Source organism: Haemorhous mexicanus, chromosome 11 (assembly GCF_027477595.1).
Source record: "Haemorhous mexicanus isolate bHaeMex1 chromosome 11, bHaeMex1.pri, whole genome shotgun sequence".
In the NCBI taxonomy this organism is placed as follows: Eukaryota; Metazoa; Chordata; class Aves; order Passeriformes; family Fringillidae; genus Haemorhous; species Haemorhous mexicanus.
This window is the reverse complement of record NC_082351.1, coordinates 7,650,622-7,664,999: the sequence shown is the minus strand read 5'-3', so window position 1 is coordinate 7,664,999 and position 14,378 is coordinate 7,650,622. Positions and strand designations below refer to the sequence as shown.

Sequence of the window (14,378 nt, the reverse complement as noted above, 5' to 3'; positions counted from 1 at the left end):
GGACAGAAAAAAGCACAAAGGGAAGATGGGGAGATTCTGGTCATAGTGTAAGAAGCTGGAGGCTCATCAACAATGCTTCCTGTCCATTAAGCTGTAAAAAACTCAGGAAGAGGAATTGTGCTTATGTCCTCTACAGCTCCTAATCCATGTAACTGATACTGCCCAAGAACCTCATTCAGACTGTAAATGATATGAGCATTTAAAGAGTCAGAAGTTGAAGCTCTTGCTTTGAAATCTGATGGCCTTTCCTGTATTAAGACAATGTCTGCCTTGCTCTTTTGGGATCCAGTTGTAGGGCATCAATCAGTCAGCTTTATTCACCCCTAGAGGTGTGGCTGTGCTGTCCTTGGATATATGCAGGGATCTCCAAAGGAGACCCAGTGCAGTGGGGTGTTCTAGAAAGCCAGGGACTCAGGTGGGGTAATGTTCTGTAGCTGATCACATATTCCACCCCCACATACTGATCTGCAGGCCAAAATCAACTGCTCTTCAGATCTTATGGGTCTCCCCTTGGGTCTGTGCACAGGTTGGGTTCAAAAAGCTAAGTGTCAACTCTGACTGAAATAGAGCCTGGCAAAGCAGGAGGAGTGCTCCATGTTCCTTTGCTTTGGTGCTTCCCAACACCCAGCTACAGGAATTTCCCAATACTTGGATGCCTGCCCAGCTCAGAACAAAATCTGCTGCAGGTACCTTGTCATGTTCAGCTGAGGCACAGGACATGAGGGAAGGGCAGAGGTCACATGTTGTGGTGAGCAACCAGCCACTGGCCTGAGGAACAGTGTTGGCTGTTTGAAGAGCTCTTCTGTTGATGGCTGATGTGTGAAAGGCTGCAAAAGCACTTGGGGGGTTGTGTAGGTGGCTGCTCCACTGAAGTTATGGGGCAACCACTGATCCTTCCTAGAAGATTTCTGACCATTTATTTATTTGCTTTTTCTGGGAGGAGTCATTGCTACAAGCTAATCCTCCATCAGAGATGGTAAAGGACAGCTGGTACCTGCTTAAGGAGCCAGACCTGTTGTGTGTGGTGGGACTTGAGGGCATTTCCTTGAGAAATAATGCCTGAGTTTGCTACCCCAGTTCTCTCAGGATGATGCAACTCCAGCCTCAGTGTTGCAAACCAGCAGTCATAACCCCCACTTGCTGCTTGGACTGAGTGCTTTTGGAGGCATCAGTGGGTGTCCTGAGGCTGCAGCACGAGCTCCCTGCTGGGGAAGTGTGGCAGATGTGGAGCTGTGTGAAGGGGTGAGCTCTGCAGTGGGACTGTGCAGGCAGCTCCCCGTGCAGACCCAGCCCAAGGCGTCCACACAGACAACATGGGTGTCCCACTGCAAAGATTTGTTGGCTGTGAAAGATACATGGTATCTTGTGGTTGCACATCTACAGAAACCAAGAATAACTTTCTAGGCTTTCTGTTTTCTTTGAGAAATAAGGAGGAGGTGCTTAGCTGCTGGAGTGCTCAGAGGACTGGCCTGTGGAGCAGCCACCCTTGGCTGGGCTGTGCTTGTCCGTGTTGCGGTGGGGCAAATGCCTGAAGCATAACACATTAAAAGCCCATAAAAACTCCTCCCTGCTCTGCTGGGGCATTCTGCCTGCTTTAACTTGGACTTGTTCAGTTGCTGCTGAAGTTTCTGCCACCATCCCTCTCTCTGAAGGCCTCCCCTGTGTGACAGGCTGAGGCAGGGAAGGAAAATCTGGACTTTTATATCAGGTTTAACAGCAGAAGGAGGATTTGGATGTGTCTAGATGGGCAGAAGGGTAAAGGTTTACTGTGATCCCTTGGTGCCTTTGCCAAGTACCCTGGGGCACACTGTTTGTGAGATAGCTCTGTGGTGCTGTGGCCTTTTTATTTGGGATCAGCTCTGGCTTCCCCAAAACCCAGGAGGCTCCTGAAGGACTCACAGTTGAGTTCCACTGATGATGCTTAGGTTGCCAGTACATACCCAGGCCCAGATGCCAGTCTTCCACTTGTATTTTTCTTGCTCTGGATATTTGAGCAGGGGGAGCCAGACAGGCACTTTCTCTGCTGGACTTGTGCTTTTTTGTTCCTTGTGACAGATGAAAACACAGAACTCAGGCTGCTGTGCAGGCTGAGCATCTCGGTGTGGTGTCAGCAGAGTGTCCTGGCAGTGACAGAGGCCATGGGCAGGCTGGGCTCTCAGTCTGTGGGACCACAGCCAGCCCATGGAGATGAGCAAGGAGCTCACCTTTTCCTCAGCATTTGTATCTGAAATGCTGCCTTCGCTTTTGGATACCCCTGGCATGTGAGACTTGGGATTTTACAAAACCCTGGGGAGGCTGCAGAAAGGTTGGGTTTGACAGGCTGAGGGAAGTGGAAATGTGGAGCTGGGGAAGGGTTTAGGTGGGCTCAGCGATGGTTGCCAGTGCCTGTGGGCAGGGTATGGAGGCAGCAGAGCCAGGCTCGTGGCAGGAGAGCAGGGAGCAGCAGAGATGAATATAAATGGGTCCTGTATCACTGGCTACGAGAAATAAAGTTCTGTCCTGTGAAGAGCCCAGCGCTAGAACAGGGGCTCGGAGCGTGATGAGGTTTTATGCATGTGGAGGGCTTTAACCCTGACGGGCCAAGGCCCGGAGCTAAGCTCCTTATGGCCCCTGCCTGAGGCGCCGGGAGGAGAGGCCCCCGAGGCTACTTAGCCTTAATGACCACGGGTCCCTGTGGCTAATTAGCAGCTTTCCGCGGGAGGTGGGGGGTTGCCCCTTGAAGTCGCTCTCCTCACAGCCCATGGCAGCGGCAGCAGCAGCCTGGGCCCCCATCCCGCCCCGTCCCGCCTCGTCCCGCTCCAGCCCCGGGACCCCTCGGGCCGGGGGGAACCTTTCTGCGCCCTGCGGAACCTTCGCGGCGGAGGCGCCTGTTGCTGCCCGGGGGACGAGGCGGGCGCTGCGACGGGGGGCGGCCCCGAGCGGCGGCGGAGCCCGAGGAGCGGCGGAGGCGGGAGGAGGCGGCGGGGCGGCCGCAGCTCCCGGAGCTCCCGGGGCGGCCGCAGCTCCCGGGGCCGCCGGGCCGCAGCCCCCGCCCGCCGCCCAGGTGAGAGTGCAGCGCTGCGGGGCCGCCGCCACAATGGGAGCGGAGCGGGCCGGGCAGGGGCACGCCGGCGAAGGCCCGCCCGCCCCGCCGGGGGTGTGCGCGGGGCGCCCGCCCGGCCCGCGGTGGGCGCCGAGTGGGGGCGGCGGGGGAGCGGCTGCCGCGGTCCGAGGAGCCGGGAGCGTTGCGGGGGTGGGAGGGCGGAGGGGCGGTGCTGCCGGGCCGCCCGGGGGGCGGGTCCCGGTGCGGGGCGAGGAGCCGGGGGCTGCGGGGCCGGGCCCGGGGCTGAGGCTGCAGCCGCTACCGGGAGCGGGGCAGCCGGCCCGGGGCTCGCCTGGCCGAGCTTCGGGGCCTGAGCGGGGTGGATTGTGATTCTGATTGTGGGGGAGCCGGGGGGTGCGCACGCGCCCCTGGGGGTGCCGTGGCTCCCGGGGGTCCGCCCGTGCTGGCAGCGCGGTGCTGAGACGGAAGGGCCTGGCGGAGCCCGGGCACGGCGGCTGTCACGCTCTGCTGTGGCCCAGCAGCAGTGATCTGTGGGACTGGTAAATACGGTCTGTGGGACTGGTAAACAGACATGCAAAGTCATAATTTATTGTCTGCGTGAGACTTGTTTGTGAGCCGTGGAAGGGGAAGGCTCGGTGTGCCGAGCTGGTGCTGCTGATCCTGTTAACTCTCCCCTCCGGATCCTGTCTCCAGCTTTTTAACTTGCTCTCTCCGAGGATGGGTTTTGGGTGGCTGTATATTTCAGTGCTCACATTTGAGAGATGCTTGCAAACTCCATTGAAATCCCCTCCTGTCTCTTAGTAGATTGGTACAAAACCGGTGCTTTAAAAAGTTTACTACATCCCTCCAGTCTGTGTGCAGGTGGGGGAATTTTGATTTAAAAAACTAAAAAGAAAAACCCCAAACCCAAAACACTAAACAGGAAAAACCCAAACAGTAAAAAGAAGTAACAGTTCTTTTTTTCTTTCTCTTTTTTTTTTTTTAATGCTAATAAGATGGTTACATTTGCTTGTCTTTGTAACTGTTAACACTGGATATCCTTTGTATGGTTATGCAAGCATCATACTTGGTGAATAATCACTTAGCCTATAGAAAATCACTGCAGAAACTTCTGTGCTGGTTTGAGATGTTCTGCTGTCTTGTTGAAGGTGGTAGCTCCCCTTCCTGTCTTAGAGTAATGGGCCTTGTGAGTGGTCTCTGTGTGCTTCAATGCAGAATCAATTAATTTAGAATAACAGCCTTTGTTTAAGTAGCTCTGCTCTAGGGGCAGCAGCACCCAGCAGAAGAATAAAAACAAAGCAGTCTGCTTAGACCACTGCAGGTGCTCCTGGTGGGAGCTGGCATGGTTTTGGTTTGCTAAGTGAGGCTTCTTTTCCCAGGTGTGGAGCTGTACCCCCTGACTATACAGAGAGAACAACGCAGCTTCTTACCCTGTGCCTTTACAGCATCAGAATGTAGGGGTTGTTCCTTGAGGGAAGGTCCTGAATGGGAAATTTTCAAGAAATATACAGTTGCTACTTTAAGGAAGAGCTGTTGTGGATGTGTGCCATTTTCTGCCTCGGAGTGAACACCACTTTCTCCCCAAAAAGCTCTGAATGTTTAGGCACTGGGTTCCACTTGTTCTACACTCAGTAGTAACTTCTGCACCTCTAAAATCTCTTGGAATTCCAGATTACATACCCAAGGCTGTTGCAGATCCTGGGTGGGAGCCCGTGATCTTGTGAGGAGATGAACCAAACAGCAAGGGTTTTGTGTCCTCTCCATAGTGGTGGCATTTTAGTGAAGATTTGAAAGGTGTAACCTGGCATAGTAAATCTGTAACAGGACATTGTGGTGTTCTCTGGGATCCAAGTTGACATCAGGGAATAATTCAAACTGGAAAGGCCTCAAGAGGTATCTAGTCCAACCTGCTGCTTACAGTGGGATGTACACCAAGGTCAGACCAGGTCTTAAACCCTCCAAAGACAAAGGTTTGTCAGTTTCTGTGTCCTTGCTCTGGTGCTTGACTGGCCTCACCAGGAAAGGAAAGACCTTTTCTCTAGGTCAGGTCACACCTGCACCATTGCAGTTTGTGTCTGACATCCTGCTGTGTGCCCCTGTGCACCGACCCCCTGTAGGTCCAGCAGATCTGCTGTCAGCTCCCCAGAGTCTTTTCTTCTCCAATCTGGATCTCCCACAGCCTCTCTTCACACATCTTTGTCCCTCTGAGCATCTTGGTGGCCCTCCACCAGACCCACTCTGGTTGATCAGTGCCTGGTACGTACTGGGGGTGCCCAGAACTGCCCGTGGTGTTTGCAGTGGCTCTGAAAAGTGCTGAGTGCCAGGGAGCTGTGGTTTCCCTGGGTCAGGGGGCTGTGCTCCTGCTGGTACAGCCCAGTGCTATCACCATGTGTTGCATCTCCTGTGTGCAGGGATGTATTTGTACCACTGCTGTCTCTCACCCTGCTGCCACAGCCTCATTCATGTGCACACATACGTGTGTGGGTACACACACGTCACGTCACACCCCCTGCAGCACTGAGCAGCAGTTGTTCCATCCTTCTCCACATATTCCAGCTGTCACTAGTATGGCTCTTGGCTCCTTGGCTCCTTTCTTAAGCCTTCTGCTGTCACAGGTATCCTGAGTTCCCGGCTGACAGGTCTGCCTGTTACCTTGCTTTCACTCTGTTTCTCAGGATTTTGTAGTTTGAAACCTTTCTTTGAGATGTATCAAGTCACTCTGCTGGGATGGGAGTGGCAAGCTTTTCCCATGGGGATGGAGTTGAATCCCATGTGATCTAATCCAGAATGTAACAATGCAGAAAGTGTGCTTTCAAACGTGGTGGTTTATGGGGTCTGTTGAATGAAAAAATTGGTTACAAGGTTTTTGAGAATGCTGTTAGTTGCAATGATGTTCCTGTAATTTCTCTGGACTTGTTTCCATCAGGTGCCTAGAAGTTTTTGGGAGATAATACCCTGTGGGAAAATTAATATTCGCTGTTAACAAAGTCTCTTGTTTTAAACCTAATTCTCTGGAATTTAGGTTCTGCAAAGATTAAGTGCTGTTTATTATTCCTAGATCCTTGGTACAGATATAGTTTTGAGGCATGTTTTCTGTTTTACACAAAATAATTTCTGCAGTATATTTACCTGATTGTTGAGTTAATTACAGCTGAACTTGTTTCAGAGAATGCTCAAGACAATAATTTGTTGTGTTTAAGCAATATTTTAGCTGTATAAAAATAATTTGTAGAGAGCTGGGGTATAGATAGCCCTGCCACCCAAATCAGTGCTTATTGAGTACTTTTGCCAGCACAGAAGACTTGTGTAGAATCTGATATTTAGGTAATTTGAAACAATGAATGAAAATTTTGGTTTTTGTTAACTTTTAGAAACCTCACATTTAATTTTTAGGGCTTTATGCTTATTAAGAAACAATTTTAAAGAGGAAGGAGAATGATGAAATAATAAATAACCATTTGTTGTTTGAGAAAGGGACAGAATGAGCTGATGAAATCAAGCATCATTATATAGTGGGAGAAGAAAGAAGGTGGAATTACAGGAACTAGCTTCTTGCTGGTATGAGAAGGTAAAATTTATTGAATAGGCACCTTTAGAAGCTGGGTGAGTTTCTGAGAATGTGCCGGTATTGTTTTGTTGTTTGTTTTTTGTAAGTCATCATGTTTTGAAACCAGCTTGCTGGTGGCATGCCATTCTAAATTATAGTGAGTTATTGATCAGTATTTTGTATGTGATAACCAGCAAATGCCAACTGCAAAATTGGTATACCTGAAGTTGAAACAAGTTTTGAGGGGGAATAAAAGGGTGAAAAAGTATTATATTGCTTTCATTCATGCAGATGTAAAACTGCATAAGAATATCAATAAGATTTGTTACTTTGAAAAATATCTCAAGGTATAGAAAATAACCTTTCAGAAATTCTTAAAGGTCAGATGCACTATTGACTCAATTTATGCCTGATGTGGATTAGCAGAATTTCTGTGCAGTCCTGTGAGCAAGGCTGATTCAGTGCTATTGCAATCTCAGAGCAGCTGCAGTAATTGAAATCTTGCTCTTACTCAGTGGTATTGCTGGAGTTGGGGTCAGTCTGACACCTCCAAAAATCTTGTGGCATTTCAAAGGTATCTGTGACTCACTTGAAGTCTTACATCCATCACTTAGAGCTCATAGCAGCATTTTCAGAGTGGTCTAAAACCTGCAAGTAGGAGCAGTGATCCGAAGCCCTTTGGGGTGGCCTGTCAGCTTGTCCCAAAGCTGCTGTTCTGAGAGTGTATCTGCAAGTTGAAATGCACAAAGAAAGAAAGAAAGGAAGAATGATCCAAGTTTGGTGTTAGTGACAGTCAGTTATTCAAGCATCGGGAAAGATGTGAAGGCTGGTAGGCACTTGTCTGGAGGAAGTATTGATCCTGTGTTGGAGAAAAGTGCTGAATAATTTCATGACTGAAGATCTCATTCAAAGATGCAGAAATCTTTAGGGGAAGACTTTTAGCCAGTTGCTTTGAAACCAGGCTGAAGAAATCTGTTAGATGCAATCAGTGCAGCTTGTGGTATAAGCACAGAGTGCAGCATTCAGACCATACAAACTGTGCCCTCTACTACTGCCCTAAATCCTAAGAGGAATTTCTGAGCTGCAAAGTGCAGCTACCATTTGCTTCTTGGGCACCTCTTTGAAGCAGAGGAGAGTTGATGAGCTGAACTAGCTGCTTGCTGGTATGACTTAAATTACTCTTTCCTCCTTCTCTTCATGTGCACAGACAATGGTACTGGTAGGAGCTAGCCAAGAATTAAGCATATTAGCAAAATTTCTCTTCTGCCACTGTAGCTGTTTCTATGCTGGTGGATGGCAGATAAGTAGAAAACCTAAGGTGGAAAAGCTCAACATGCCCACGTGCTTTCCTGGGTTACAAATGCATTGAAACTTACACTGAACCAGGAGGACTTTGGTCGAGTCAAGTGCAAAACAACATGCTTTATATAAGAGAGGCACTAAACTTATAAAAGCAATTAAAGGGGTTTTGTAGTGATTTGGCAGAAAACTTTACTCTGGTATTCTCTGTGGCAAACCAGCTTGATCTAATTACCAAAGAAGTGGAGCTGTGCAAGGGCAGAATTGACCAACAGAAATGTAGAACCTGGCTGGTTGGGTACAAGGAGTTTGTAGGGCAACAACAGGATGGGAAGGAATTGAAACGTGGTGGAATTAACATAATTTTGACTTGTACTATCTTCTCTTCACAGTGAAAGTTTTTATCTAAAATTCTTGTGAAGAGAACTTTTCTAGCCCAACAGAACTAGGGAAATGACATTTTAGAGACATGGTAATTCACCAAAGATTTTCTCCAGTTTCTCCAGTCTTTCCCAGAATATCAGCATCAGTGAAGTGTGGGTTATTATATTTGGAATTTTTGAATCCAGAATAAATAGGTTGTTAAAATGTATTGATCTAATGTGACTTGCTCTAGCTGTTTGTTGCTGATACAACAACCAACCAAACCCCAAACCAAGCAAAATCCATGGACCTGTCAAAGCCTGGGAGTGGATAGTGGGGCACAGGTGCTCCGGCTGCCTGCTCAGTCAACATGGAAAATGGAATGTTGTTCCAAAAGGAATTGATTGAGGAGGGCTGCTGGTGGGATTTACTCAAAATTAGTGAAGCAAAAGAGACTCTGTTACGTGGCTGGGGAGTAGCAGAGCTCTGGAAGATCAAAAAATTCTAATTAAATCTCTTGTATCAAACACATACTTACAAATGGGATTTGTGTGGTAATTGTATTCCCATGACTGCCTCAGTCAATGAGGGTGTTGTTGAAAAGTGAATCTTGTTCAACAGATACAGTTTCATGTGTGATCTATGAGTCAACAACTGGATTAAAATCAGTGGATGTGGAAAATAGAATATGAATGGAGGATTTTTTTCAGGGATTTATAGTAGGTCCAGAGCTTTGTAGTAATTTTGTCAGTGGCCTGGAAGAAAACATGAAATTAGAGCTATTCAAATTTGTGGATTATGTAAAAGTTGTGCCTGAGTGGTGAAGCATGAAGAAGGAGCAGCAGCTGTACAGTGTCATCTGAATTGTTTGGGTAACTGGGTTTAATATGGCCAAATGTTTTTATAGAGCTGAGGCACGTTATGCATGTTATGGGAAAGACTGGAGGCTGTAGGTTTAGAATACAGAATTGTGCTTCCATAAACCAGTGACCTTGGAAAGGATGGCAGGAGAAGAGCAGATATATGGCAGTGAGTCCTCAGAGCTTAAAATAAGCTAATTAATTTTTAAATGCTAACGTACATTCCTAATAACAGGAAATACTGAATGAGGACAGAGAGGTGAAATCAGTTGCAGAGTATTTTGACAAGGTTTAATGTTGGTGTTTTTAGAGAGATGTTCAAAGACAAGAAAGATGTACTGTTCAATGTTATTTCAGGGATTAAACTGCTCATTATTAAACTTTTTCTTGAACTGCTCAATTGGTTTAGCTTATCACAAGGTATTTAAAAGTTTCTCAATTTTCTTTGGGCAGAATAGGCTGTGTACCAAAGGGCTCTTTAATTTAGTGGAAAAAGATACAATAGCATCCACTGCCTGGAAGTTAAAAAGATTATTTCAAATTAGGAAAGAGGCACAGATTGTTAACAGTCAATGTGATCAACCACTGAAGACATTAGGAAGATGCTTATAAGTATTAAGGAAAATTAAGTTGTCTCCATCTCCCGAAGTCATCAAGTCAGGATGGAGTTTCCTTTGGAAGATATGGGTGAGGAAATGCACTGTAAATGTATGAGTGTACCTGCCACCACACAAGTGCAGGGGCATTGGCACTTGTTAAATAGATCTCACCCAGTGTTCAGACTCTTCCTGCACATGCTAGAGTCAGTCAAAGGATCTGATGGTGGAGGTTGTTCTCTTCCAGCACTTCTTTTAATATATTAAGTTTACATTTTCTCTTGAGGGAATAAATGTGCTTGTGTGCACTATGTACTTAAATGAAATCAAATATTTGTGATCTCTTTTTTTGGGAAACGCTGTCATTTTTGGTGATGGGGAGAGGAAGGGGCTGTATGTGGAAGGATGGGTGGCTGTTTAATTTCCTGAAGAGGTTGGAATATCTTCCCCAGTGTTTTTCCTCAAAAAAAATCTCATAATGTGCTCTGAAGATGTTTACTCCAGTAGTGAATAGTCTTTACATTCTGTAGAAATTGGTTTTTCATTGGGGGAAGAAATTGCATGTGCTCTTGCTGGCAGAGGTAGCTGGGTGTGGATGCATAAGGATGTTGTACCTTGTGTGTCTCTGGTAGTATGAAATCACTGTGTCCCTTGTCCAGCAGAGGAATGGTTTCTGCTGTGCTCTGTCTGCCAAAGCAGTGAAGGATGCAGAGAGGAAAAATCCATGAGTCCTCTTCTGCCTTGGCCATTAGGGAGATTACTGGTTGTCTGTGGGCTCTCTGTGGACAGTTGGTTTGGGATGTTTTCCTAAACCTTTCTGGAAGCACAATGGGAGCAAATCTGGCTGTGACAGCAGCTTGTGCCTGGTAGGCACCTTTCCAGACATCCTGATCCTTTCCCCATCAGAGGATGGGTGTGTGCCCAGTCCTGTGTCAGAGCAAGGGCTGTGGGAAATGCAGAAGCTGGGTGCTCTGTTCTTGGCAGATTGTCCTGGGTGGCCTTTCCCCTGGCACCCCCTCGACTTGTGCAGGGAATGTCGGCCTACACCAGCCCTTGTTCCAGCAAGCATCAGATGTAATCTCTCTGTTCAGGACATCTGGATTTGGGGAAGGGTCAGCACTGTAAGAAGTGACTTCTTTTATCACTGAAAGAGGCTGTCCTGCTGACCTTGGAGCATTTTCCAGCCAAGTGTTATGTTTTCTCCTCTAAGACTTTATTTTATTATTTTGGCAAAGTCTTATATTCTTTTTTTTTGCACTCCTGGGCTGGCCTGTGCAGGAAGACTTAGAGGTGAATCCCTCTGTTGAGGGAAGTTGTTTATCTTTCAATTTCCTTGCAGCTTGGAGGGGGTGTGTCTCCTCTGCATTTCTTGCTCTCCTTTCTGATATCTTGTCTGACCCATTTTGCTGACAAAGAGAAGGAAGGCAGTGAAGAGAGACAGAAGTGGTTACAAGTAAACAGTTTCTTTACCTTCCCTCCCTCCCCACAATGTTCTTCTGGCTTTTCTTTGCAGTTGCTTTATGGCAGGGAAGATTGAAGGTAAACAGAGTTAATTGTCGGGGAGTCTGTATAAGATTTTGGGGATTGGAGGAGATTGTAGAACTCAGGAGATTAGGATTTCAGATTTTTAAATTTCATTTGGTCTTAATGTGCTGGAACTCCTCCTGTATCCTATATCAGACAGGTATCTTTCTAATGGTTGCTGAGGGGACCTGTCACTTCTCTTCTCGCTTTTATCTATGCTTGGCTGTGACATTATTTAATATATGTTATAGAATGTAAAAAAGTTTACCTGTGCCCTGGGTCACAAAATTGAGACCAACAGCAGTGGTCTCTGTAGAGGCAACTGCATTCCTGTAAGAAGAAAGGATGAGAGAAGACTTTGAGGACCTCATGCCAAGGGTGTTGATGTCTCCCTGAACAGTTTGGATGAAGTTCAAGTGTTGGGCGAAACAAACACAAAGCAAACACAGGGGATGTGCATGAGAGGCTACATATACCCATATCTATTTATGGCCAGATCCCCACAGTGGATCTTGGTTGCATTTTGGGGAAATGTCTATGTTCTAGGACAGCCCAGGAATATCTACTTATCCCAGATATAATAAGATACAACAAGAAAATGAAGAAAGGCAGAGGGCTAAAGAAAGTAATTCTCTTATTCAAGTAGTAAAAATCAGCCCTTCATCTCAGGAAGGGGGAGGTCATTATGGCCAAAGTAAATTCCTCTCATGAGGTTCAAGAAAATACCCATTTGTTTTCTTGGTACAGATTCCATCACTTCCCTTTGTCACCCCATAGAGGTGTTCCTTTAACAAGTCCCACTGAATGCATATAGGAGGGAACATACCCTGACCCACGGAAATTTCTGTCAGTGTGGGTTACCAGTGTCTCAAGGCTGGGACAGTTTATCTTCCTGTTCTCTAAAACAGCCTTATCCTGCCTTTTCTGGTGCCCACGTGTAATTGGAAGGACCTGTTTACAGAGGCTCTCTCTAAGATGCTACGTGCTAAGGATTTACATGAGGAGGTGTATTTTGCTTTGAGCTTTGGGCAGTTTAAGAGTATTTGCTGTGGGGAGAGAGATGTGCACAACAACTCTGACTGCATGATGTACTTTATACTTCTGTGCTTTGAGTGGCAATTGCATTGGTTTTATCAATTGAAGAAGTCCAGCAAAATGTAGTTCAGAACCAGTTTACACAAACCACGTAGTGATGCCGTGACTATTCAAAGAAGGAGACAATTGAGAAGATTATCTTGCCTTGCTACATGCACCATCCTTTGGGCTGGAGCTTTGAAGGCAAGAAAGCTTTATCACAAGGACCATTTCACTTTTTCAAATAGTGATGCTGTCTGTTCTCTGCACTGGAGCAGTGTCTGGCTGCTTAGAGGATGGCCTTGGTGACAGTGACTGCAGCTTGATCAGCCCATACCCAGGGCTGCATGTTCTCAACCTCTCATTGTTTTTTTCCCCCCTTGTGCCTGCAAAGCTGTTCATGCAATTTTGTGGTAGATCATGTTTGGGAACTGAATTTTGCTTCCAGGTATGTTTTCAGCTGAATGAGATTGCTGTCCAGGCACACAGAGGGGTTGTGCTGGCACGGTGTGGGAGCAGTGTGTGAGTTGGGAAAAGAGCAGCTGCTGCAGAAAATGTGTCCGAGGCCTGGGAGGCTGCCGTCAGCAAGAGGGAAAATGGGTAATTTAATCAAGGCCAAATGTTTATTACCCTTCTGGTGCCTGTGAAATCTGAAAACTCTCTGTCAGTGTCAAGGCACGTCTCTGTCTCTCTAATTGGTGGGTTTAGCATCAGAGTTTGGTTGCCATCTTCTGTTTAGTGTGCTCTTTTATTCAGTCTTTGCATTTATTATTTGCATCACTCTCTGATGGAAGCAAAAGGAACAGCATTCCCAGTGTAATGTAACTGCCCAGAGGCTTGATTACTCTTGCAGCATTGCTACTTAACACTTGTGTGAAAAGGCAGCTGGCTGTGGCTTCTCCTTTCCTGAATTAGTGCAAAAGCTGTATATTTCTTCCTTAAAACAAGTGCCCAGGTTATGGAATGCACCTCAGCAACCAAACTTCCAGGCATAGGAAGTAAGGAAAATCAGCTTGCTTTTGGAGGGGATGCTGGGGTGGAGGAGATAGCAGGAACAAGGAATATTTTCTTAAATTGAGAAGTTGTAGGAGTGGTGACATCAGTTGGATTTTAACTTCCTTGTCCGTAGGTGTCAAGGAATTTGGAGAACGGGACCAAGAAATAAACCAAGACCAGTGCCTTTTTGTGCTTAGCTATGAAGTGTAACACAGGCTCTAAATTGGGAGCAACAGTTGCCTTGAAAACTGGGTGTCAAGGTGATTGTTGCATGGAATAGAGAAGACTTGGAATTGAAGGAGCGCATTTGAGATCAGATGTCTAGGGAAAAGCTGTTATCCCAGAAGAGAATTTTTTTTTCCTGATTTTTCCCTCTGTCTTGATATGTGGCCCTCTTATCTCTGGAGAAGAATTTTCTTGGGAAGCTGGTTTTTTTGGTGGGGGGGAGTTCCTAGTTCTGGACAAAGCATAGTAAGATTCCCTAGCCAGCATTTTTAGTTTCTGTCAACTGTAACTTCACATCCTGTTCTCCAATGAGTGTGAGTAGTTCGGGTCTGTGATCTGAATTTGTTTATTTTATAGTGGCAATAGTCAACTGCTTGAGGGAAGTAAGATCCAGATAATGAATAGAGAACACTGGAGAAGTGGGTGATCTGCTTAGTCATACAGACTCTGTAGAAAAATGTTTTTTTTTTTTCTCCCTTTCAAAAAATTGTTTAGAGGTGCCTTTTCCTTCCTCCTGTACTTACCGTAGCACTCACAAAAAGCAAGAGAGGAGGTCTTATATTTCAATTAAATCAATACTTCTGGTCAGTGAACTGCTTATTTTAACAGAATGAGACACTCTGCCTCTTTGTGAACATCTATCCCTTTATTGTGATAAGAAAGTCTTTAACTTTTATCAGCTGCCTCCTTCATTCCTAGCCAGGGGACAAATATGAATGAAGTTGATTGAGATTTTACAGCATTGCCAGTAAATCTCCTTTGGAAGTGCAATGTAATTAGTTTTCTCTGTTAAAGAATGCTGTTAACTGTACCCAAAATCTCCCATCAAGATAAGAGTTGTAGTTAGAAAA

General features: G+C 46.2%; 1 protein-coding gene across 2 annotated transcripts in view; it reads left to right on the top strand.

The window, feature by feature from the left end:
* Positions 1-2,900: 2,900 nt before the first annotated feature.
* The window catches only part of RAD54L2 (RAD54 like 2), a 69,023-nt gene continuing 57,545 nt past the window's right edge, over positions 2,901-14,378 (top strand). For both annotated transcript variants that reach the window (XM_059856238.1, XM_059856236.1), the window contains exon 1: positions 2,901-3,043. The gene's annotated coding sequence lies outside the window, so the exon portion shown is untranslated. The remainder of the gene's footprint in view (positions 3,044-14,378) is intronic.